This window comes from Lutjanus erythropterus, chromosome 16 (genome assembly GCF_056507025.1).
Source record: "Lutjanus erythropterus isolate fLutEry1 chromosome 16, fLutEry1.hap2, whole genome shotgun sequence".
NCBI classification, from domain to species: domain Eukaryota; kingdom Metazoa; phylum Chordata; class Actinopteri; order Lutjaniformes; family Lutjanidae; genus Lutjanus; species Lutjanus erythropterus.
This window is the reverse complement of record NC_139332.1, coordinates 9799411-9826053: the sequence shown is the minus strand read 5'-3', so window position 1 is coordinate 9826053 and position 26643 is coordinate 9799411. Positions and strand designations below refer to the sequence as shown.

The window sequence follows — 26643 nt, the reverse complement described above, 5'->3', positions numbered from 1 at the left end:
ATAGTTTAGTCTCTGAAAAGAGGACTCAGACCACAACATGTCCTTGCACTCTGTTTTTTGTCTCTTCAGAGTCAACTGGAACTAAACAGTATTATGATCAGAGGTGCCTAGTGGAGCTTTGCAATAAGATTTTAAGCTTCCCTGATGGTTCCATAAAAAAGGTCCAGCACCACACCGTGTACAAAAGCTAGGGGACTTGTCCACAGAGTGGTGTGTAAAATCCCCCTTAATAAGGCTGGGTGCACTGGGAGATGCTCTGCAGTTCTCTCGGCAGATAAAAAGACAAACAGTTAATAACTCATTATCGCAGCTGCACACTGTTTCAACCAGTTTTACACCAGCGAGTATTTACAGATAAGCACACACCCCCTCCCTGGTGTGCTTATGAAAGTCTAGATCCAATGTCAAGGAATATTCATAACCTTTAATTTCAAGCTAAAAGTTTTTTGGTTTTTTTAGCCAATATGCAGGCGTTCCTGTACTTTATCAGAGAGTTTGCTCTCCATCTGTGCTTACACTGCACATTAGCGAGCATCATAGAGGTGAGGGATATGCAGTATGGTTGGACTAGGGTTGGATTAAAGTTTTGCCTCCGGCCACTGTCAGCCCAACAACCAGCGAGTGATGAGTACTGATGTATTCACGCAGGTGTATGATGTAACGCATACGTACATTCGCTGCGTCCAATAAATAGTCAACATTATTTTATTATTACCTATTTTCCTTATTAAACAGAAAAACACACACCTCCTGAATTAAAGTGTCTCTCTTTTACTAAGATGAGTTTAATTGCCTTGTTAACTTCTCATCATAAAGCACAATTCATTCAAAGTCAGCAGAAACAAAATAACATTAAAACTCACCAAAACCATTTTATTAGTCGTTCCACCGTTCCATCAATCACCATCGCTGGTTTGGTCAAAATCAGTCCTTAATTTACTGAGTTAGACGTGAAAATATTCTGCCTCTACGGGCAGTTTTCTGCTCACTTGTTCTTTTGCCCAGTGGGTGTGTACTGTGGCACTTATTCTTCAGAGAAACACCATCAAATCAAACAAGCAACAGAGGACTCTCTGTGTACCCCTCCTGACCATCTGAACAGTTCTGGTTCTGGTGGGCAGGGGCATTTCTAGAGTGGGCATGATGAAGTATGATGTGTTATCTGTCACGTGAAAGGCGGGACCTTAGTTTGAACTGTTTGATGAATATTTTTAAATGTGCATTGTTTTCTTTTGTATGCAGCCTACTTTTATTCTTTTACAAGGTTAATTACTGAAGTAATAAGGCATGAAAAATAAAAGTACTTACAATTTCACTTTGCGGACATGAAGAATAAAGTATGGAAGCACTACATCTTTGTGGTGCCACTCAGGTGTGTTGTGATTGGCTTTTAAGTACAAAATTTAAACACCTGAAAATTTAAGATAGTGTAATTTTAGTAATTAAAGTAGGTATGAGAAATGGTATATGCATGCACGTACTTCATGCCACCTCTGCATAAGTGACTTGGGCCACCCCAACCAAAAAAGTCTGGATACGCCCCTGTTGGTGGGGAGCATCCCATGGCCTTCATATCAAATCATATAACAGTGGCTGGTTCCATTAGTCTGTGAGTTCTGTTCGTACTCCTGCAGGCCAAACATGGACGCAAAAAAAAAGACCAATATGACAAGAAAAAAGGTTACAACTGCCAGCATAGTAGGATAACAATGGATCAGGCAACAGGCTGAACAAATCTCCCCTTCTCCAGGCAGGGAAACAAACAGAAAAGCAACATATCAAACAAAAGACACTGTTGCTGCAGGTCACCACAGGTGCAGGTGTCTTGTTTGGACGGGCTAAGAGAGGCTTCTAAATCAAGACAGAACCCCTTGAGGAGCCGAGTCAGGGGAGAGCTGAGAGAAAAGAAAATATTTTTGTTAAGCCTACTGTACAGCTCCTCAGTCTAAAGGGACTAATTAAACTACTAGCTCCTTTAGACTGAATCTACATGCAACAGAGAGAGGAGATGAATTAAAATGTACTGAAATAAGATGAAAGGGTAATTGAAGATTGGCAGGAAGACATCTAATGATTGAGTGGGAGAGAAAAAAAATCTGATGTCAAAAAGTGAAATGGGTAAAGACAAATATTCTTGTGGTGTGGGAGAGGAGTGAGGAGGAGGACAGATAGAGGCAAAGAGGACACGAGGAGGATACGATCTCAACCAGAGGTATCAGTTGAGCGCGTGGCGAGTGTGTGTTCTCCACCGCGCATTATCAGTTGAGAGCCGCTGGCCCTTTTATGCTAAAGAACACACACGTACACACTTGCTCGCACACTTTTCTCCCCCCTGACTTCATTAGCCAAACCGCATGCAGAGCTCTGGGAGTAATTGGCTGCCCTTTCAGCCTCCTAATGGCTACTGGAGAGGAAAGGAGAGGAGAGAACAGGAGGTGAACTCGCAGAATTACTGTCATTTATTACAAATCTCTGCTCCAAACTTCTCCTCTTACTTCCTTTGATGAGATTTTTTTTATCCTGTCTCATTAGCTACTTTATTGTTTTAACCCACTGCACTTTTGTGGTTCTTTCCTCTTCCTACTTAATTTATTTTTATGCCCCTATTAGAAGACAAAAGGAGGGGCCACTTACCAGAGCTGTCAAATTATTCCAGATCAGTTTGATTGGACTCACTGGAGACAGCGTAGTGAGATCTCCCTATAACCAGGGATTTGAATTGCATAAAGAGTGCAAGACTCAGGGGTCTCTATTGGCAGAAAATGGCAGAAATGTAATATATTATTCATAAGCAATTTTAATTAGTGTGTAATCACCTGAAAACAAGAATGCACCCATCCTAAGCCCTGCCCCTTTTTGGTATGTGCTCCAAATACAATTGAGCAAGCTTGGTGCCTTGGTTAACTTTCTCCTTTCCTGTTTCCTGCACTTGGATATATTATGTGCTAAGCTCATATATGTTGAGAAGAAAACCAACTTTTGAATATGGTTGATGTTGCTGTGGGATCTGTAAAAATGATATATATTCAGCTCTTACATTAGCTAATGTTAGCAAAAGACTAGCCAGCTAATCTGCATCAATTGTTGGCTAGCCAATTAGCTAGTGTTTTGCAAAAATAGTCCCTACAACTTAAGATGTGACCCTATATGTCATTTTGTACAGGAAAAGGACAATGCCCACTGAGGCAGCATCAATTGTTGTGTTTTTTGTTACCTCAGAATGAGCCCTTTGTATCTACAGATGGAGTGGGCTCCCATGTTGCACTGCTATCTTTCTATATATACCACTAGACTACTACCACACTTCACTGTAGTGTGTAGTTAAAACTAGCTCCAATAACTGCTACTTGTGCATTGATTCATCGGTATAACTAATAATATATTATAATAATAATAATATAATGTAAATTATTTACAGAACAAGTACTTTTACTTTTGGTATATATTGATGATGTAACACTTCTGTACTTAAGTAAGAGTTTGAATTAATGACTCTGACTTGTAGTGGTGTATTTTGTGGTATTGGTATGTTTACTAAGTAAAAGACCTGAGAAATTCTTCCATCACTGGATTTATTCATAATACATAACAAAAGCCAAACTGAGGTTGATTCATACAGTAAGGATGCTCTAACAGGGACCAAACCCCTCACCGGCTGTGCTCTAAGCTACATGGAGCGTCACACTTAGGTTGATGGGTAGCATCTTTGCTGTTGGGCCGCGCTGTGTTTTGCTCTGAGCCATTTACCTCCAACTGAGCAGCTGCTCTCTCGGCCTTATCGCGGGCTTTATCAGACTGGATCTCTGACGGGCAGGAGACGCCCCTCCCAGTAGGATCAGGGCAGATTACAGGGCCGGCAGCACACATGGGAAACACAGACCTCGTGTCAACCTGTGCAGGCCACATCCCACTCATCCTACTCCCCTACATATAAAAACACAGCTACACAGAGAGAAGCATTACACAGCATGAAAACATCGTGTTGCAAGTCTTCTCTGATTCTCACTAGCTTCATGGTAAAGATGCAACATGCAGCAGTTTACAAACCTTCTCATCCAAAATGTGGATACTGACTTTTTTTCTTCTGCACTGCCTCTAAGGTACAAGAATTATGGTTGCTGCACTCCACTTATTTTACACACACTCAACCTGTGAAAACAGTTTCATAATGTCTTCTTTGACTCTGACGGAGCTTGTTCCAAGTCTCAGAAATGACCTCACTATGATGTCATCGGGGTTATTTCAGCTCATGCTTGAGACTGAAAAATTGCATTACAAGTGGAGGTGTGAGGTTTGAAAGAAGATGGCATTCAGGGGGGCAGAAAAGGTCCAATGCAAGATGCTACTGAGTTTACAGAGCATTATGGGAATTATAGGATGCATTGTTTTTAAAGGGTCTCTGTTGCTTTCTTCTCTTAATTTAATCTTTCTCTTGAGTTTCTTAAATTTTGAGAAAGTGCAACACTAAAGCACTTGAGCACCAATTTAATGTGTTTTCAGTTTTTTAAAAACACCATTAGTCGGAAATGTCAGCTTCAAAATGGGTGTAATGCCTCATAGTGCTCAAAACAAATAAAACTGGAATAGGAAGAATTCACACAGGTGGTGGTTGCTTTTCTTGGCCAGACTGTTTGAATATAGTCATTAAGCAGCAAACAGTGAAATGCCTTTTGCACATAAAAAGAAGATACAGACACCACACCTGTTTGCACCACAAAAAGTTTTCACACTCAAACAACAAAGTTTGGTGTGTTTAGGCAATTACAACTACCTGGTTATAATAAGGAAACCATTGTGGTCATGTTAAAGACCCTGAAAACCCATTTTCTCTGTCAGATTCCTGTTATGAGTAATGTGGTCCTACAGGAACACAACATTGTTTGTCAAAATTTGAACTATTTCCTGTAAGAGTTTTTGAGATTTCTGTATTTCTGTTGTTGTCATTGCTTTTGTCATTGATGTGAAGTGGGAGGGACTAATTTGGAACAAAGTGATGTCATACATTTCTGCGCCCCAATGCGTTTATATACACAACATGTGACAACAGTTATGGGGGTGTCTGCTTATGCTGTGAGCACTGTCAGTCAAATCTGATCAAATCACACTGACAAAGTCCTAATATCCACAGTATTTGTTTTTCAAGTGTTAAAATCTTACTTTTTTTCTGAACTTTAATTTTATTTGTTTAATTTGGTAGGACCAATTGCAATGTTGGTTTACAATACCATCGTGTACATACAATTTAATGACAGCAACATGTTTAACGTTTTTCTGTGATGCTATTTGAAAGAGTGATGTTTTATATTTTAATATCAGATTACTATTACTACATTACTAACACATTAATAACACTTTCACTAACATTAGTTTGAAAACCTGGTTCATCTGTTAGGCCACAGACTAAAGAAAATCTTGAGTTTACCTCAAACTAGCAGTTAGATGCTAGCCAAGCTACACTGTTGCTTTACTAGCTAGGCACAGCAGGAGCATCAGCTAGGTCAGACCACCTAGTTCAACTATATACATTACCGTTATGGCTGAAAATGACATGCATGTTTGCTGATTTTATATCTCTGCAATTCAAATCAACTGCCAGTTGTCTACCTGAATTGTTGTTAGCACAACGTGACAGTGAGTTGGACTATTTTCCCATTAAATATGTGGGATAAGAAAGTGAAGTGGTATAGTATAGTTCTCTAGTTTTGGTACTAAAGCACAAAGAAACAAATGCATACATATCTGTGCAGTAATACATGGCAAGCTAGCAACTTAGCTAGCCAGCTAGCACTTAGCGAGTCTAATTTCCTACCAGGCTAACATTAATTACTACATCTTAATAGCAGGTCTTCTGCACCTGTAACAATTCGATAAATAGACTAAACACAGCAGAGAGGATGAACGGAAAGATAAGGAAGTGGTGACAAAAACCTTTCAAAATAAAAGTCTTTGAACATAAATGCATCTGAATGTGAAGAATTCACAACATAACTACATGCAAATACAATGTAATATAAATACAAAGCGCAGCAGAGGGAGGCGGAGGGTCCCATTCCCGGGAACACTGGCAATCATGGTGATAATGGTTCATGGGAAAGTGGTATTTGCTAATAACACCAGAGTACTTAGGACAAAATGTAACATAACTCTCATAGAGGATAAACAGAACAATTTCCTTCCCATTACTGTGTTATACCACCAGACCACAGAACCATTTTACACTCAGCCTTTACTTCCATCTTGTTATTATTCTCTTAATGACTATTCACTATTTCTTTTTCCCATAAAGCCCTCAGAGTTCTCCTCTGAGAAAATTCCACTGGCCTTCCACATCCATCATGCTGCCAGAAGATGTACAAACAGCATGCCTCTGTGGGGGGAAGTTAACCCGACCCAAGGCCCAGAGGCCACTCCAGCTCCGGCTCCACCAAGGTCTCCAAGCATCGGGAGCATTCAAAGGTTTTACTTGTCTCCTTGGAAGAAAGGGAGAGCTCCAAGACGCTGATGTTTCTACCCTGTGATCCACCACTGACCTACGTTCACGTGAAAAGACAGAAACCTTAATTCAAAGTGACTTTCAGGCCGAGTACTTATATATTCCATGCATACATGCAGTCAGGGGCATCTTGTCAAGAATTTCTAGCAGTGTCACATGAGAGCAAGGTCACCTACATAAGCAACACTCCACTGTTCCTGTGAAAGCCTGCAGTACAGAGTATAGAAATAATACTTTGCACACAGAGAGCCATTGAAGGGACTAAGAGGTGATACTGAAACCATTTCCCTGCAAATCACCTGCCTCATTGAAACACACCTTGACTACAACATCTATCACTCTCTAGGTGCTTATTGCCTCAGGGTTAAAACCTCTGATGTGTATACAGAGGCTCTTAGAAATAAGGGTTCCAAAAGGGTTCTTCAGTAAGGGCTGAGGTTCAGTTTGCTTCTAAAGAATCCTTTTTTGCAGAAAGGGTTTGTCAAGGGTTCTTTGTAAGACTAGGGGTTCCATTAAGATCCCCTTTCATCCAAATAACCCTTTTGGGAAGAAAGGGCTCTTCGAGGTTTGTTCAAAGCAATGTAGACATCTGTAGAATACAATGTGGTTCTTTGTAGAACCCATGGAAGACAAGAGAAATGTAGAGAAACCTTTATCAAATGTAATCAAATTTTTACATTCCTCTAGGTGGGTTCTAAATGAAAACCTTGGAATATAAAAGAGGTCTTGGCAAAACAACCAAGAGTGGGTTCTTGTTTGTACCCTTAGAAGCTGGGAAGGTTCTAAATAGAACCACCAGAGAGGGTTCTGTGTGGAACCGTTACATCATAGAAGGGTTCTCTGTAGAACTTTTCATAAGGGCTTGTGGGTGTAACCTTTTGCAAATGGTTCTAGTTATAATCCTTTATGATGGGTTATAGGCAGGACCCTCTGAGAGGGTTACAGATGGAACATTTATAAAAGGTTCTACCAGGAACTAAAAAGGGCTCTTCTACACTAGAAATTAAGGTTTCAAAAGGGTTATTACTGACTGACAGCGGTTCTACCCAGAGCCATTTGCTTCTGAAGAGCCCGCTTTTGAAGAAAGGGTTTGTCAAGGTTGTATAACTAAGGGTTCCATTAAGAACCTTTTCCATCCAAGAACCCTAAAAGAGTTTCCAAAGAAAGAGTTCTTAAAGGATTGTTTAAATCTGAGAATTCTTTTCCCAAGAGTCCTTTGTACCATAATACAAAAGGTAGAACTCCCCTGAGTGGATTCTAGATAAAACCCTCAGGGGTCCTGGGTGAAATTTTTCACAGATGGTTCTAGGTATAACTCTTTCTGTTGGGTTCTAGATAGAACTCTGTAAAAAGGTTTGAAGTGGGACATTAAAGGTTTCGACTAGGAACCAAAAAGGGGACAAGCTGAAGAACCCTTTATGGTTCTAGTTAGCACTTGTATTTCTAAGAGTGTATACAAGTTATGAGAGTGTGTGTGCAGGCGAGTGTGTTTAGGAGCCGGGGTGACTGAGCGAGAGGTGCTCCAGCACACATTTATCTTCTTATGTAACAACTAGTCTAGCATTAGCACATGCAGGCTAAACGCTGCCTCTACACAACCAAACACCAGCAGCAGGACTCTGCCCGTTTCACAACCTGCCCAGATTGAGCCGAGCAGCTTTCCTTAGGACACGATGCCCAAATACAAATCAATTAGTCGAGACGGCTCCTCCACCACGTTCTCATTAACCTGGGGGCAGACCCAGTGATGGCCACATTATCGGACCCTTCATCATTCTTTTCATTATTAGCCTTCCTGAATGGCAACTGCAGAACGACCACAGTGCCTTCCGACCCGATAACTGCCACTCACGTGACTCCCTTGAATGTTCCCTAGGCGACTTTCTGCACAAGATCTCGCTGCTTGGTGCCCGATGCCAAGTCTGATGGGAACCGGTTAAATCTGAAAGGATTATACCGAAAGCGTGCAACAGCTGGGTGGCATTTGGGAGAGAAAACGTAGAGGCAAATGTATCATATCAGTGTGGCACGGCAGGGCCGGAATCAGGCACAAACAGGCTTGTTATCTCGGGGAAAAGGAGAGCAGCGGGCCGGAACACCTAAGTGACAGATGATAATTAAAGATGGCATGTTATATAGGCTACACCCTGAGGGCCACCGGGCCCCTGTTTCTTATTTTATTTATTTAGACCACAACACTGCTGTCAGTGAACAAGACAACCTCTACTCTGTCTCCGATATGGATAAAATTATAAATCACATGTTTTATATGATACACGAGAGAGATAGTCCTGGGCATGATATTGTTAATAATTTGGGCTGTAATCACTAAATGGGAAGAGACAAATAACAAAACAGCTAGAACAGCCTGGTAAGCTCAGAAAATTCCATCATGGGACTCTGTGTGCAATCTCTGTAAAACACAGAAGGGGAGGACATTTTCTTAAATGAATTTTTAATGAAGAAATTCAGATGCTGGTGAGCTTGAATAACATCCAATATTTTTTTTTTTTTATCTTGAACCAGTTGTCTCTAACACAGTAAGCAGGTCTATATTCTAACATCAAACAGTAAAGGTTTAGGGTGAAACCTCCCCATGGATCTCCGCATTCTTTTCAGTGCATAAGAACGCCACTTCTGGGTCACTGTCAACCAAAGTAAGCCTTGAGTTTCATCCTATATTTGTGACTTTCCTTTGCATTTTTTGCATCAAAAAATGACACAATGTTTTGTTGCTGTTTCATACCAGCATAGGAACCATCTATGGCGGTTTTATGCCCCCTCAGAGTTAAAGATGTGGGTGCAATGCCCCCCCAAATCCTGAGGCTAAGCAGCAAAAATTCAGCTGTAAAATTGCCAGACTAATAAATTTCATTATAGTTTTAAAGGACCACAAATAAGGTTGGAGCTTAGGCTGTCATATTTTTTCATATTCAATTTATATGATGAGGTGGAGTGCGTGTTTTGTTGCTCTTATGTGAGACTCCTTGTTACATATACTGTTGCCTGAAATACAGCCAATGCGTTTTGACAGTAAAGCTGAAATTATACCTAAAAAACAAGTGCATTTCCCAGGATAGCATCTGTTCCCAGGATAGGAAAGGTCTCATTTGCAGGGAAAAATATCAATCCCTCCTCCTCACCACAACACATCATCTAATATTACATTCCTGGTATTCACTTTTGATAGCTAGCGAATGTAAATACTTAGCTTGTAACTGTTGTTTATGGTAAAACCCCTTAAGCCCTGTCGAGTACAGTCAAGCATTTCTCAAACTGATGGAAGTTCATTTTGAAATTTGAATGAAATATATCTAAAAGATGCACAGATTTAATATTTCCTATTGTTTAAATGGTGTTGCTATAAAACCGATAGCTTCAATTAAAGGTTTAATTTTTGGGAAATACATTTCCTTGCTAAGAAGCTAAGCGGACATTATAGATACTACTCTCATGTCTGTGGGGTGAATATGAAGCTAGCAGCCACCAGCTGCTGGTTAGTTTAGCTTGGCACAAAAACTGGAAATAGAAATAACTAGCTGGCTTTGTCCAAAGTTTTCACTCTTAGGTTTTTGTATGGATTAAACAAACAAGATGTTAACTTTGCAAATGCTCTTACCTTTGGACTGTTTTCCCTGTTTCCAGTATTCACTTTAGGCTAAGCTAGCTGGCTGCTGGCGCTAGCCTACTGCGGGACATGACATCTTCTTATCTTTCAAGTAGTTTATATGTATTTTTTACTTGAAAGTTAGCCATTGTCATCACTGTAACATGTAAGAGTCTGTTCCATGACGGACAAAAAATGAACAGTGGCAGATATCAAAAGCGGCACTTCGTGTCCTAACTTTACTGTAATACAGCCTTTAAAACCAGGAAAAGACAGCATGTATGCCATATCATGATATCCAAAATCTATAACGATATCTAACCTCATACCAGGATTAAGGCTGCAACTAACAATTATTTTCATTACTGATTAATTTATTGATTAATCTGTTGATCCTATTCTCGAAAAATCCATTAGTTGTTTGGTCTGTAAAATGTCAGAATCCCTTGATCCCTGTTTCCTTAAAGCCTAAGGTGATGTCCTCAAACATCTTGTTTTGTCCACAACCCAAATATATTCAGTTTATTGTAACAGACAACTAATGAAACCAGAAAAAATTCACATTTAACAACATAAAATCTAAGAATTTGGACATTTTTTCTTTAGAAAATGACTCAAAGTGATTCATTGATATTCAAAATAGTTGGTGATTAATTTAATTGATTAAGTATTGTTGTAGCCCTTATCAGAATATCAATATTAACATAGATATATTGCCCATCCCTGTGCAGGGACAGCAGCTATAAGAGGGTGCAGACTAACTGAGCAGACCACAAGCTGCATTATAACCATACTGATTGGTTAGAAAGGCTGTTATGAGCCTATTACAAGGTAGGAAGATAGTCTAATTAGCAAAATCCCCAACCTGAGACTCACTAATGGAGAAAAGGACTTGGATCAATCAGCTAATGTTGTTGTAGGCTAATCCTACAATTCTGTGGGTAAAGAAATTCAACAACAAAGAATATTGCTATTAAAATACTGCACAATAAAAGGAAAATATTTGATTAAAATCCATCTACACCTACTACTGGAAGGAAAAAATACACTTTTCCATGCCTATTTTGGAATTTTGGTCAAGATTTTTGCCATATACTGTACCAAAATACTGTTAAGTGCTGGGACATATACTCAGCAGTCTCAACGGGAATATTACTAGAATGTTACTAGAATATTATTAGGATTAAAGCAACAAATACGAGGATGCAGATTACCCTTTTACCTCCTGTCTGCCTCTTTCTGGGAGCTGGGACATGAATGCACCACATGGGTCTAACATAAAGGAGGAGAGCTGGAAGATCCAGAGCACCACCGTGCGCATCCATCCTCGTCCCGCGTTAGGATCATTCATAAAAATGGCAGCTATCATCCTATTGGCTGCACAAAACAGCTTTATCGTCCTTTTATTTGAGTGTTAAACTGGATTAAAGCAGCCCGAAGGTGATCAACATGAGAGGAACGCACAAAAAACATAACACATCTGTCTTAATGCGATCATACAAACTGCAGGGGGGGTACACGGGAATGTGTTCACATCGCATACTGTTGGCTCTGCTTCACTCGGCGGCTCATTGTCACCGCACAGCCGAGATACGCACCGTGTCCGTGGGTAAACAAAAGCGTCTGCGCCGCTTTTCCAAAAGCCGAATTCATCCTAGCAGCGACAGCATCACATTAAACATTCATTTGTGAGGCAGGCTACACATCTGCGGCGTGTGGTAATGTCCTTACCCGATGAAGCCGAGGTAGTGTCAGCGGAGGGGAGGAGGAGGAGGAGGAGGGTGTCCCTGCTCCGGATCAGCCGGGTAGAGATGCAGGATGCTCGGCCAGGCTCGGCTCCGTCCTCCGGTGCTCCTTGATGACCGAGCGAGATCTCCGTCCGTCTGCTTTACAGTGCTGCTGCTGCTCACTGCACACTCACACACATCCACACACACCGAGTGACTGACTGGTTGAGTGACTGACTAAGTGGCCCCTGGCTACAGCAGCCGAGTCCTGCAAACCATGTTACGTGCGGGCTGGAGGCAGCAGTGACGGTGCTGCGGTGCGGAGCTGCTGGTTCCTCTCCTCCAGAGGCCGGGTGTTGGACTGCGGGTCTGCGGGTCTGCGGGTCTGGGACGGGACAGCAGCAGCGGAGGACAGTGTGTTCAAGTGGCGAGCGCCGCTGGAGTGGATTTAAACGGGGGGATGGTTTGGTTGGGATTACGTGGTGGGGGTTTAATTAGACAGCGCAGCGCCTATTGGCACCGACGATGCGCACATCCCTCCTCCTACTCTCCTCCCCTCTGTGTGTGTGTCTCTCTCTACCCCTCTCTCTCAGTGTGTGTGTGTGTGTGTGTGTGTGTGTGTGTGTGTGAAAACAGAATCATGGCGCACCATGCTGTGTGTAAGATAATACAGTTCACCATATTTTCTTTTGATGTAAATGAGGACTATATAGAAACAGCTTTTCCCTGCAAAGTGACGTATCATTTGTGACGTTGTAACTGTTACGGTTAGTACGGTGCTGTTACGTTGTTGAAACTGTAAGGCTGAACAATTAATACTTTTTTTTTACGAAATCGCAATATCTGTAATATTTGTTAAAGACTGAATGTACCAAAACACAATTTTAAATTCAATTAATTTAATTTATTAATTTTAATTGAATTGAATTATTGTTGTTCTGCAGTGATGTTCTGGCCTATGCACCATATTCTACAGAATTTAGAAAACATCTTTGTTTGGTACAGATCTCTGCAAAAATCACGCCATAACCATTTTATTTATTTATTTATTTTTAAATAAAAATTACATTATTATTATACTTTCTGTTATTGCAAATCATATTGCAGTTGCAATGTCTGTCCAAATAATCACAAGTGGATATGTTTTCAAAATCGTTCTGCCATAGTTGAAATATAACAATGGAGTGGATATTGATAGAGACAGAGTGCAATGTGTGTCATACTCGATCAATATGAAACAAAGTGCTAACAAGCTAACAAAGTGACTGTTGCTTGCTAGAAACATTAGGTTTCAGCAGGATTATTTTAGCACCCTAAATCTACCAGAGGTAAAGTTAATTTCACAAACTTTTTCCCAGTAAATCTCAGTGTCCCTTCTCCTCTTGCTTTTCTGTGCCACTAAAGGTGAAATACTTTAATATGAACAACTATTTGATCGTGTCACCTGGCAAGATCACTTAACCCATCAAAGATCAAAATCAGGCTTTTGTATGTAATGACATCTCTGCAACATTGCTAAAATGTCACATCTTGTCACATTTTTCTTCCATAAAAAACACCAAATATGAAGCAAAAATGAAATGATTTGAAGAAAAATCTCCTCCAGCTTCTTTTTAACTGGCTAACATAATTTTCCAAAACACAGATACACACTTGTTTCATCTGATTTCAGGGACTGAGTAGCAGGCAGTAAGAATAACTATGCAGTAACACACACTCTTCTCGTGGATAGTCTCTTTAACTTATGTAGGTCATATAAAGGCATCAGTAAAACAATGACACTGTTTCATAACCACTTAAAACCTTCTTGCAGTAGCTTTAAGATCAGTCAGCTGTGCACATTTTTTGAGTGGTTCCAAAAACAGGGATGGATGTATGTGCCCAGTGGACAACTTCATCTTTAAAAACATCTAGTTCTCCGTAAAGGACCGTTGTGTGGGATGTAGTGGCTTCAAGCAGCTTGTTTGAGCAAGGTTACACTCTCCTCATCGCTCCACATAGATCTGATGTTTTCATCCACCATTTTTTGTCTCCTCAATGTGGTGAAAGCCACAAAAGCCAGAAGTAACTTGCTTCATGTATGTCATGATTTATTCAAAGTCTGTTTCCGTGGTACTTTAGCACATTTTGTTTTTATCAATACACCAACTTCTCCACCTTAGCCAAGAAAAAATTTTTTTTTTGCAATATTTCTTTATCCCCTCTCCAAGTTCTGTTGTTTTTTTCCACAAATAATTTGTGAAAACACAAAAAACAGTTAGCTGGAAATACTCTTACTGCTCTTTACTTTTGACAGCATCTCTGTTTTTCATGTGGAAGCACACACACACACACACACACACACACACACACACACACACACACACACACACACACACACACACACACACACACACACATACGGATACATTAGAAAAAGAAGCTTCAGATCTGAGTCAGACATCGGACAGTCTGTGGACATTAGCGTTGATGGGACCAGTCGGGTACCAGCCCTCACACACACACACACACACACACACACACACACACACACACACACATACTCTGGGGTTTGCCATCTGAGCCAGACATCAGCCGTACTTTGTCACACCTCACAGAACTTGAGAGAGCTGTGGGAAGGTTTTTTTATTAACTCAAAGGTTGAAGATGACTCACAGCCGGTGGTCTCTCCGGACTAAGTTTGGTTGCTCATTGAAGAGACAGCTGGCCTGCGTAACCAGCACTACTCCAACAGGAACATCAAAAATGACGCATTTCAAAAGGGAGCGCGTACTGTAAGCGCTGGGAGCAGCAACAATTTCCTGAGACAATCTGTGCCATGATGGATTTTAGACAACGAACGCGAAGCACAGAGGTTTCAAGGATGGTCAGCTTCCTAATCAGCCACTGTAGCGTGTGATGATCATGTCTCATTAGCCTTTAGTCATTTAGGTAACATGCATCCTGTTGATGTGGCTGGAGTGCACTCTCTGCTACGTGATGAATTCCTCTTACAGTCAAGCTCCAGATTGATTCTGGTTAACACAGCCCCTATTTCACAATGTGATCACAATATCAGTCAATTTTCCAGCTTTTCAAAGGCACAGAGCGGAGGCTGCTGCAAATATAAGGTTGAAAATTATGTGTCTAATTAAAGGGAATAATTTATAGATGAATGTTATTGCCAAGATATCATACGCTGGCATATAAATGAAGGAGAGGGGAAGGAATCGCAGCGGGGTTGGACAAATCAAATGCAAAATGAGATGCAACTGAAGGATGGCAAGAGTGGAATGACAATTTCCATGCACAGCATGAGCATGTTTGATGGAGATGGTGCACTTATGACTCCTGGGATGTCCAGGGAAAGGATGCTGTTATAAGTATGACTGAAAGATACAGAAAGATAGATTTGGTCTGACAAAAACTGAAAATACAATTTTCAACTCTTGACTTTGCTTCTGTTCTTGGTGACCTCCTTTGTAAACAGTAAGATTGGAGACATACTTGCTTTTTAACCATGCATTTGTGTAGACCAGTGGTTCCCAACCTTTTTTCCTAGGAGCCCGCCCTTCTTCAGACTATGAAAAGCTGAGCCTCCCAGCCCATGCACATGTATACATATGGCAAAAGACTAAGTGAATATTTCCAAGTGTAACTCTCTGGGTTATTTTGTTCTCAAAACCCTAGGTTATTTCCTTGTTTATTAGCTTAGCCGTATAATGGGCAATGAAGTCTTGTAATTTACTACGACAGTGAAAGCCCCATAAAAGTTTGTTTGCAAGGTTGTGTTTGCGCGTGGTGAGGCGTTTAAATGCAACTTGCTAATTTGCATCGTGTCTGTTTGAGTCTACTTCTGTTTAGTCAGTTAGGAGGCGACATCATGTTCCTGGGTTTCTGATTGGTTAGGAGGCGGGACAACAACATAACTGTATGGGCAGGGTTGTGTGAGGGCGGATTGTTTTTGCCTGTCGCCGCCTGGCCGTCTTCCTCGGGAAGTGATCCGAAAAAAGCTCCAGATATTCAACTCGTTTTCACAAACAGTATTGCTGTCTATAAACTTTAATAAGAGTCATATTGGAGTTATGACACAGTGGCAGTTGCTGCTTTTATGAGTCAAATGCAGTGTATTCAGACTGTCAAAGTTTAGTGTAAGACTATAGCTAACGTTAAGCTAACAGGAACGCTAAAGTCGAGCTAGCGCATTAAGGCTTTGGACTTCATTAGCATTAATGCTAACAGCCACGAGAGCGCGTACGGTCTGTGAACGTTATTAGCATAGGTGCTACGCATCAGCCAGCATCCTGGAGGAAATCAGCTTGATGAAGGACGTGAGGAAACCAGACAGCGCACTGGGTGACCAGGTAAAGCCCAGCTGCACCTCTGGCGACGGGGCAGGAGAAACTTTTCTTACCATGGCGAATGACTGGTGTGAGGAGCCGCTTCTTTCACTGGAGTAAGGACCGCTGTGGAGCCGCTTTTTGGAGGCTCAAACACGGAAGTAAACGGGACCCCGGAGGGTGAGTAACCCGCTTCACGGTCACATTCAGCGGCCGTCATCTTATCGGTGGTCTAGCGCACACCATCAATAATCAGACCTGCTTTGGATTTAATAAACCTTTTATTTTCGATACTTTAAAACTTTAACAGTGTTTCTTGGTTATTAGTTTTCATTATTCAGAGATTTAAAGATACAGGGATTACTTCTAATTAAGTTAAAGGTACTTATATATTAAAGGTGCTAACAGAGAATTTAAAAGTGCTCATAAGGAGAGTAAAGGTAATCTTAACATGTTTAAAGGTACGTTCTAACTGAGACCACAAAACAGTTTGAGTCTTTATTCTTTGTCTCAATACACATCAGAGTCATAAATTAAATTAGTGTTACTCTACTGAGTGTAGGTTAACGAATCTAGAGCGTTGTTCATTAGGCCAGTAGACCACAACAGTGTTACACAAGCTCTAACGTTCAGTTATAATGTTTACATTCCTCCAGCCCTTATCTTTGGTAAATGTCTTTTTTCTAACTTTTTTTTTTGAACAACCCGACAGAGTAAACTTACACAAACTCACAATGATTTGTTATCACAGAAAATTAATGTGTGCAAATCTAATTTTGACAACCTTGGAACAGAGAAAGCCTTGATCTTGATATTTGGCGTGCAGGGGTTGTCCTGGGAATCAGTGGCATAGACAACTGGCTGAGACATGACTGTTAATGTTCTTACACTTGCCTATCTACTACGGGTGTTCCTGGAGGATTAAAATAGAGGGAACACCACAAGACTCTGACTGCATGAGTTTAATAAAACACCCTTACTTACGTATACTTGTGTGGTATTTTGTGGAAAATTGTTCTCAGTGGATAAAATTGCTTCGACAGCTCATGTGTCTGATGATTGGTGAAACAACAAGCCATCAGCAGCGGCCATATTTTCCACCCTGTATGGACATAATGGTCTCCTACTTGTTACCTTTTAACTTGTCTTCAAAACTTTATCCCATTGTTGTCCCTGCTGACATGTTGACTGACCCCTGACCCTGTACTGCTGCAACTTTTCATGTATGGATTATGTCTTGTGTATGTCTCCAACCTGCTCTCCAAGTGGATGCGAGATAAATGAGGAAGCCATCATGAAACCTTGAGACCCAAAGTGAAACCTGAACTTCAAGGTACTGTTGCAGAATGACGAAGAATCCAACTCTATAATGTTACCATAGGTATCATTTATTTTATTTCTGTGGTGGCCAAATGAAGTGGCTACTCCGAGATCTGTGATGGTACTCACCTGTCACTCAGAGAGGGCCACCTGTAATTAAGCATAACTTTAAGCCTTAATATTATTTAAATGGGCGACTTCTATAAAGGTTCACCCCCTGTGGAGATGTCATGAACCAGGATATTAGCTATAGAGACCAAAACTGTGTTTGTACCAGGCTGTAAACATTTTTATTTCTGCTGTAAAGTTGGACATCTTAATATAGGAGTCTGTGGGGATTGATTCACTTTTTGAGCCTACCACAAGTGGCCACTCAAAGGACTACAGTTTTGGGCACTGGTTGCTGCTTACTTGAACGAGCTGGGCATTGGCCAAAACAGTGATGTGACATATACTGACTCAATGTGATTGACTGTTGGTGTTGATGCTCCATTTCTAAGCTAATGTTGTTAGCTATTGTTGTTTGGTTTTGGGGCTGTAAGGGAGCTAAAGAGATGCAAGGCATTCAGGAGTGTGCATAAACATTACATTTTCACAGAAAAAAAGACATCCTTTTTATAGATACTACTCCTCAGGCCATTTCAGGCAACAGAAAAAGTCAGGGAAGATCTCATATTTTCTGTTAAATTACAATCCATTCATACATTGGTGATACAAAGCGATCAATACATGTAAATTGCTTCACATAGTATTTTGAAGTCAAAAACTCAACTGATCAACTTCATCAAGACTGTGACAGAACAGCCCACATAAACAAATAACCCAACAAACTGTCCTTACATTTTGATTCAAATATCGTTCTGATGCAAATACTATTTGTGACGTCACTCTTTTCGACTTGACTGCACTGGGCTGTACAGTTACTTCAGTGTAACTCCATCCACAGCTGTGTGAGACCCACTGGGTTTTCAATGTAGGATGAAGAGGGTGAAGTTCGCAGCTGGGGGAGGTGGGGTTGATGGATGGCTCATAAAAGCACGTGACTTTCAGCCAGGAGACCGGGACGGGACCCATTACATACATGTGACTTTCGTCTTGTGAGTTGCTTCAGTGACATCATGTGATGTACATAACATCACATAGTTATTGTGACCCCAAATATACATATAAAGGCTGTCTGGCAGCGTTTCATACAACTGCTAAAGAGTTCTTTGTGCATCAGTTTGAGACTCTGGAAGAAGGTGACAGAGCGTTGGCATGTTATGAGTTGGTTTGAGAAAGGGTTGAAGGAGCTGCCTGAGATCACGAGCTTAACCTGGGAGAACCTTTCACATCGCAAGGTTCAAATAGGACATTCACTGGATAGTAAGCCCAATGGACAAATTGAACTTTATTAGAAAGACTGACGAAAGAAACCCTCAGTGAGAGATTATGTTGATCTCTCTATGGAGCCGAGTATAATAATTTCATAACTTTTCAGAAGTAAGTTGATAGTGTTGTTAACATTCTTTTAAAGGGTCGAGCAGTATAAAAAATAATTTATTTCATGTTTTCTCTAAAGAATTTTGAAAATGTATTCAGTTTGGAGCACGCCTCTCCAAATCACTTTATGTAATATGACCAGATGAAATTTTCAGTATATGAATCCCCTTACTTTCTTGCCATAGATTTGGCGTCCAGGTGTCAGTTTTATCGTGGATGAAGCAGCCCATAGCCCAAGGAATTATGTTCATAGTTGACAAATATGAACATAATTTACATCCAGTTCTAAAGTTCATTTTTGTTGATGCAAGAAGTTTTTGCTATGTGGCAAAGTGGAAAGAAATGGTGTGGAAATAATGTGACGACTTTCATGGAGGAGGCTGTTATTCATGTGCTCTCACAGGCCTACAATTTACATATGCTGAGTTTTTCAATCTTGCTAGTGGTGGTATGTCACTTTCTCAATCCATTGCATTGGGTCTGACTGACAACTAGCTCCAGACTACTAGGTTTCAGTGAAATGTCTTAACAGCTGTTGCAGGGATTGCTATGGTACGTATTTTCATGTTCCCCTTAGAAAATGTGATCCACTGGCATTAAATCAAGTGCAGTGTTTCTCAATCCTGGTCCTCAGGGACCACTGCCGTGCATGTTTTAGATGATTCACAGCTCCAACACACCTGATGTAAATGAACATGATGATCAGCTCTTCATCACGCCTCTGCAGAAGCCTAAGAACAACGTGTTCATTTGAATCAGGTGTGTTGGAGCAGGGAAACATCTAAAACATGCACGGCAGTGGTCCCTGAGGACTAGGATTGAGAAACACTGATCTAATGCTAGGGTTAAATTTCAGTTTGACCAACACTTTGGTTTATGATTAGATACCCACAAAACCACTGACATTCTCATCAACCTCAGCTTTACTTTGTCGTTAGTGCTAATTAGCCAATGTTACAATCATAACATGAAAACTAATATGGTGACATGGTAAATATGCACCTGTTAAACATTAGAATGTTAGCATTGCCATTCTGAAAATATTAGCATGCTGACATTAGCATGTAGCTCGAGGCACCACTGTGCCCATGCACAGCCACACAAAGCAGCTTGCTGACTATAGACTCCTAAGCTACATCTGAAATCACATACTATGCGCTATGTACGCAATGCTCTGAGTGCTACTGTTCACTGTGATTTTTGTCTGAATAAACAGTGGTATGTATCTTTTTGGACACACTGCTCAGAGCAATCCACATTCACTTCCTGAAAGTGAGGAGATGTGTCACTGTTGTTGGCAACCAACAGTGCCAACAATGAGCTAATTCTTACATTTAAATTTATGCTTTGTTGATGTTATGCCAGCTCTGCTTTGGTTGCTGTCCGCCATCATCTGTTATGTTGTTGTTGTTGGTACTGTATTGCAATATGGGATATTATACATGGCAGTTTTATTCATTATTTTACAACACGGCTGTATAACAAGACTTCGATGTTGTCCCTTATTTGACTAATTTATTGTAATTGGCTGAAGAGATCAATTAAAATACTGATTTATATGGAGGAGTGCTGAAGATGAATTAAGCAGTCTCACAGCCAGAAGGAAGAAAATGCTCTTCAGTTTGGTGGATACATCTGTATCTCATGCCTGATTGTTTGCTGTCAGTTTGTGATGTTTCCAGCCAGGATGTTTCCTATTGCCCCTCTGCAGAAGGTGACAAGAACATGGCATGGAAATTTTGCCTTCTCCCCCCAGGCAAACGGATAGGTAGCGAGACCAAGACACCCCATCTGCCCCACTGCTCCATCTGCCTCAGTTGCGGCACCACACAGTCTATTAATGGGGTCACTGGTTTCCCCCTTGGCAAAACCAACTCGCTTGTGTGGTGTTGCCCTGGCAAACATTATTTTTCTCAAACTACTAGGGTCCCAGCTCCTGCTGGTTAGCTAGTCCTTCCTCAAATTGGAAATCATACTACTAACCTGGGGGGAAGATCATGGAAGTGGAAGAGGATGATAGGGAGCACAGCCTGAATGTTTGAGGCTTTGAGAGTTGTGTGTTTAATGCTTGTGGGCGTGTGTGTGATCATGCATGTACTCCTCAGCTCAAAGGGATCAGGGCTGCATGAGAAGTTGCGTGGTGGAGTTTTTCTTACCCATGACCTTTTGACCTGAAGGGATGGAGGAGTTACTGTAACAAAGAACAAGCTCTGTCTTTGTGTGTCCTGGTATTTTCTCTGCCCACACCTTCATCCTTGTCTCACCTCTCTGTTGTTTCACCGAGAGTGAGACGGGGACAAATATCTGACTCAGCTTTTGCTTATTTCATTAGTTGTTCATAACTCCGGCTCTCTGTCTCTCTGTCCTGTGAATGAGGACGCTGATGTGATTGAATTACTCTCTCCTCCTCTGGATCCCTCTCTTTTCCGTGTCTCTCTCTCTCTTGTGTTTTGTGTACTGTTGGCACTTTCTCTCCTCTGAGCCAGGGTTCAATGCTGTTGTTGCACTTTCCCCGGTCTTGCGTAACCGTTGCAGCGGTCGTGTTGCGTTGCATCCTCCATCTCCTCTTCCCCAGGCGGGATGGTCACTGTGGGAAACAGCGGCCCAGAAAACTGACCTTCATTTCAGTATTCCAGAAAGACTTCTCACTGTGTGCGGAGCTCGACTCCCCAAAGGAGAGCGTCATTAGACCTGCCCGACCTTTGTTGAAGTAGGATGAAGCATTGGGATATGTTTTAGACAAAGGCTCAAACTCTTAAATGAGAGGAGCCACAATCAGTTTATTTCATTATTTATTGATGGAAATGTTTCAGCTTTCTGCTGTTCTCAATGTCATTCACCACTGAGGGACACTCTGGGGCTTAAATACAGAAATTCACAGGGTGGTAAGAATGTTTCTAACCCTCTGTAATCACTGGCATTTTGATTAGGGTTAGCTCATTTTAACTACATTATATACTGTTGGGTTGTTTACTCTACAGTATTCATATTCCACAAGATCATCATTTGTAGTGTTTTTGTCTTGTGAGAATCACATGTCTAAAAAGTCAACTTTTTTAGAGGAAAAACAGCCTTTCTCAGCTTTGTGAAGATATATTTTTCAGCTTATCCAAGAGGGTTTTAAATAGTTTATTAGTTTGAGAAGGAGAGGTTTCTTAACATATAAAGGAACACTCCATCTTTCAGTTTATCACAAAGATTCAAAATCACCACATATGGAAACATTTTTTACTGCATATGAACGGTTTTGTTGAAGCAGGATGAAGCGTTGGGATCTGTTTTTAACAAAGACTCAACATGTTAAATGAGAGGAGCCACAATTACTTTATTTCATTGTTTATTGATGGGAGTGTTTCAGCTTTCTGCTGTCCTCAATGTCAGTCACCACCGAGGGACAGTCTGGGGTTTAAATACAGGGAATTACAGGGTGGTAAGAATGCAAGGAGTCTCTGCAATTAAAATAAATCCAATGAAAACACAGCCCTGTCTGAGAAATATAGCCTAAAAGAATGTATATAAAATGCTTTTTACTCATCAACAACATTTGTGGACTTGAAGCCTCTGTACAAGAACAACCCTGCCTTTGCTTATCCACACAATTATTCTCTGTACATACTCACTGAAATAGAAAATGCAACTTGTGATCATACAAGGCCTCCCGGCTCTGACCAGACATCTGCTGGGAACTCTCAGTGTTTGAGAGCAGCAACAAGGATTCTGCTGGGAGAAGTAATCCCCCCTCAACAACACACACACAGATATGAGATCTTAGTGAAACAGACAATACCAAAACTATAGGACATGAGTAGGGAGCAGCAGCAGCAAACAACGTTGGCATGAGCTTATCAGCAGAGTGAGAACGCAGCACGCTGAGCACTTGTATGAATATGACTAGATGTTACTCATCAGCTAATAGGCACACAGCTGTGAATGATCTAGTGATGGTGCAGCATGAATGAAATGGCTGCTGCCAGCCAGGTAGTACACGCACAACTTTACTTCTCCGTCTGAACTAAGACTAAAAAGAAACCTGAAGTTTAGCGGTAACATCACAGCTACATTTTGAAACATATAACACAAAACTTATAACATAAGTCTAGTAGTCTAATCTATGATAGAATGTGTTTTAAGGCAAGAAGTCAAGACAGTGACAACTAATTCAGCATTTTAAATGAACATAATAGTAGTGTCTGGTAATAGGGCAATATGACAATGTAATTATTTAAGTAGCTCAATTCACAATTTAAAAAAAAATACAGTAAGAATAACAGTTAAATATGAATATTTACTGAAACAACCTATTATTATTATTTACCTTATTTTTAATCCTGTTGAAAAAGTGTGTATCACATATGATACAGCAGGTAGATAAGATCATTTATCTGTGAATCATTATTCTATTGAATTTCATGATGCAGTCTGTATTATTCCACCACAATCACAACTTCACTCTTAACTGGAACTTGAGATACTTGTATCTGTTTTTCAGACATGTAATCTGCTCATTATAATCACTTGGATGTTGACCAATTCAGATTTGTATAGATCATTTTGTTTTTGCCAACCACCAGGCGAAATGAAAAGGTTCCTGTTTCGGGGAAAAACACACAAACCAAGTGAAATGTGCCAAATTTTCCAAAAGGAATGAACAGTATTTGTTTTCATATCAAATATGATCCAAATGATGATTGATTTTGTCAGTGTCCAATAAACACTGTAACATTAACATTTTCTGGCAATTATTTGATGTGTCAGGCCTTACAGGGTTAAATAAGCATGTTACAAGTTACTGCTTACAGTAATTGAAGTGTTTTCAAGTTATTACTTGTTTTTCTTGCTTTCTGTTTTATGGTACTTGATATTTATCTACTTCTTATCTTACGTAATGTTTATTTTATTTTGAAGTCATATGTTAGGGGATGGTGAAGATGGTGTAGGTGTAGGTCTTGCTGCACCGCATGTTTTTGAGAACAGTAAAAGCAATAAAAAATTCATCACAAAAAAGTCATTCCTGTTGCAAGGAGACACAGATCACTGTAGTTTACAGCCCGCAGGCGAGGAGGAGAAGCAGAGCTCAGAAAAACTCCTGGCTTTAGAAAACATGAAAAATATGGGAAAGAAATTTCAAATGAGCTTCCCACTGTGAACCAGAATCTTTATGAATAAGTAAAGCAAATAATAAAGAAATGTTGTTTTCAGCGGGATTTTTGATTTTTTTTTTTTAATTATTATTTCAATATTGTTGGTAAGTTATGAACGTGCCTTAAGCCAGTAGTTCCCAAACCTTTTCTGGCAGGGCCCCCTACCAAAGCCAATGAAAGGTCACTCCCCACCCCACTTCTTGAAAAATCAAGAATTAACACTAAGTGGAGAAGGAGGTAATAAAAAGGATCCATGCTGAATCAGCCCAGCAGTTCACTTCAGTTCCAACAGCCTGACACAGAAAAAAAAAAAATACCATCCTGTCTCTGTCCTCTGGCTCTGGTCACTCAAACATTTCTGGACATGTCCAATAAAGCTGCTGGACAGAGCATCCATGTTTCAGGTTGTTTGAAGGTTGTAGTGGTGTTTGACACCGAGGGCCCTGAGAAGTTAGTTATTGCTATTAAAGAAGTTTTAGGTATGAAAGAAGAAATACATCTCAGCACATTTCTGTCAACCAGTTTGTGTAGTATGACCCAACTCTGTCAAAAGCAAAAACACAGGCAATCAATAAAAACGCAATAAAATACAAACTATCACTAGCAAGTGAGTGAGTTTGTTTCTATTCACTGTGCCAATTCAGCAGCCAAATTAGCCACAGGATATTTTCTCCACTGGAGGAGAGAATTTGACCAACATGTTCTATTCAGCCTTCTATAGCTCCCTACACTCTCCCCACACATCAAAACAACACCTCAAGCTGCAGGTTTGTTCTGCATATTACCCAAACCAGATATTCCTCCTGTGATTTATTGTCTAGCTCTTCAGTATTTACATGTTTGGTCCTGCAGGCTTCACTATCGGAGAAAACTTTTATTACCACGCTGAAGTGCCCGAGGTCTGTTTTTCACCTCCCAGTGCGCTGCTGCAGTCAGCAATAAGCCAAACAAACAGAGATGATGCATTCAAGGACCTGCATCCAGTTTTTAGAAAGCTTTTTTCACATTGTGTTGCCAGGAAACAGCTTGGGTTCATGCTTATTCCTGCCAGCTATTGACACTGAAAAAAAACAGGAAATAAACTTGTACCAGTTTAGTTTGTTTATGATACAAGTAATTCAACTAAGTGACCTGGCACTAACTAACAGATGGTGATAGTAAAAAAAAAAAAAAAAGTCTTTAATGGTACCTATCGGAGCATTTTCCACTGCTTCATTTGATCCATGGTCCATGACATGTGGAAAATCCATGAATGAGCTGGACATGTAACTGGATATTTGTCTTTTCAGGAAATACAATGGCAGGCAGCAGCGTGGCTTTGAACCTCACATCTCCAGCGCAGATACGAGCTCTGCAGGAGAGCTCTGCCTACAAGAACTGCGCGTTCAATAAAGAGCAGATATCATTTCAAGACAGAGAGATGAGTGTTCACAAATAGCCATACTATGTCTCTGTATGCATATGTGTAATAACCCAACCAGCTGACCTGAACTTCAACCCTGAGACACAGCAAACACTGCATAAATGTGCCTGAGTGGAACAGGTATGTTACAAACTACGGTGACACATTATTTGGAGGAGTGTGCATAAGACTGTTATTACACTGTCATAACCATGTCATGACACCTGTCATGACGTGAAGTAGTCTTTACAAACATTTATAACTGTTGTCATTAAGTGTCATTTGGTCTGATCAGATGTCTTTTGTTATGACACATTGGCATTAATCAAGACAATAGTGTCTTTGTTACGACAACTTTACAGTAACAAGACAACATAACCTGCCAGTGTCTTTGTCATGACAACTTGACATTTTCAAACTTAAACTGTTTAGCTTTATGTTTAACATTTACATTATGTTGTCTCATGTGGTCGGTTTTGACACTGGCTGTCATGAGACTTTTATAAGTGTGTCATGACTAATCTCCTTGACATCAAGTTAACTGGTACATGATGGACGTTTTATTAAACTGTCAAATGCTTTTGTAACCATGTCATAAATAATATTCTGGACTTCAACTAAAGTAGTGCCATTTGAACTTGCCATAAAGATGTTTTAATAATGTTATAAGGCTAGTTTTATGATGAATACAGTACCAAGGTGATTTAGCTTACAGGGTTATCTGATGGACAGTTAGCGGTTAACTAGTTTACTTGTTGCCAAAGTAGGTTATCCACCATCTGCTGTTATCTGTAACTACAACAGGTATTATAACATGGTTATGACAGTGAAATGGCCATCTTATGCACACTACCTCAATTAAAGTGTTACCAATACCACTAGCTCAGGCTCATTTGCACATACATCATTGCATGTTTTTTTGCATAATCTCCTTATCACAAATTCATCCATTCAACTGATGCAATATTTTTTACAGAATATTAATATATCAAAAAATCTGAACTTTCAGCTGGACAGATTTAACTACAAATCCTGATCAAGGTCTGCAGAATATATCATTGTGTTTAGAAGTTCCAAGGCCCAGTAAGAAATCACTCACAGTTGCCTCTGCTTATGCCATAGTTTATGTCAAAGGACAAGTTCTCGTAGCTG

General features: G+C 40.4%; 1 protein-coding gene across 1 annotated transcript in view; it reads right to left on the bottom strand.

Moving 5' to 3' along the window:
• LOC146312726 (hippocalcin-like protein 1) overlaps positions 1-12201 on the bottom strand; it is a 56948-nt gene extending 44747 nt beyond the window's left edge. The window contains exon 1 of the mRNA XM_084738429.1: positions 11832-12201. The gene's annotated coding sequence lies outside the window, so the exon portion shown is untranslated. The remainder of the gene's footprint in view (positions 1-11831) is intronic.
• Between the last annotated feature and the right edge of the window lie 14442 nt (positions 12202-26643).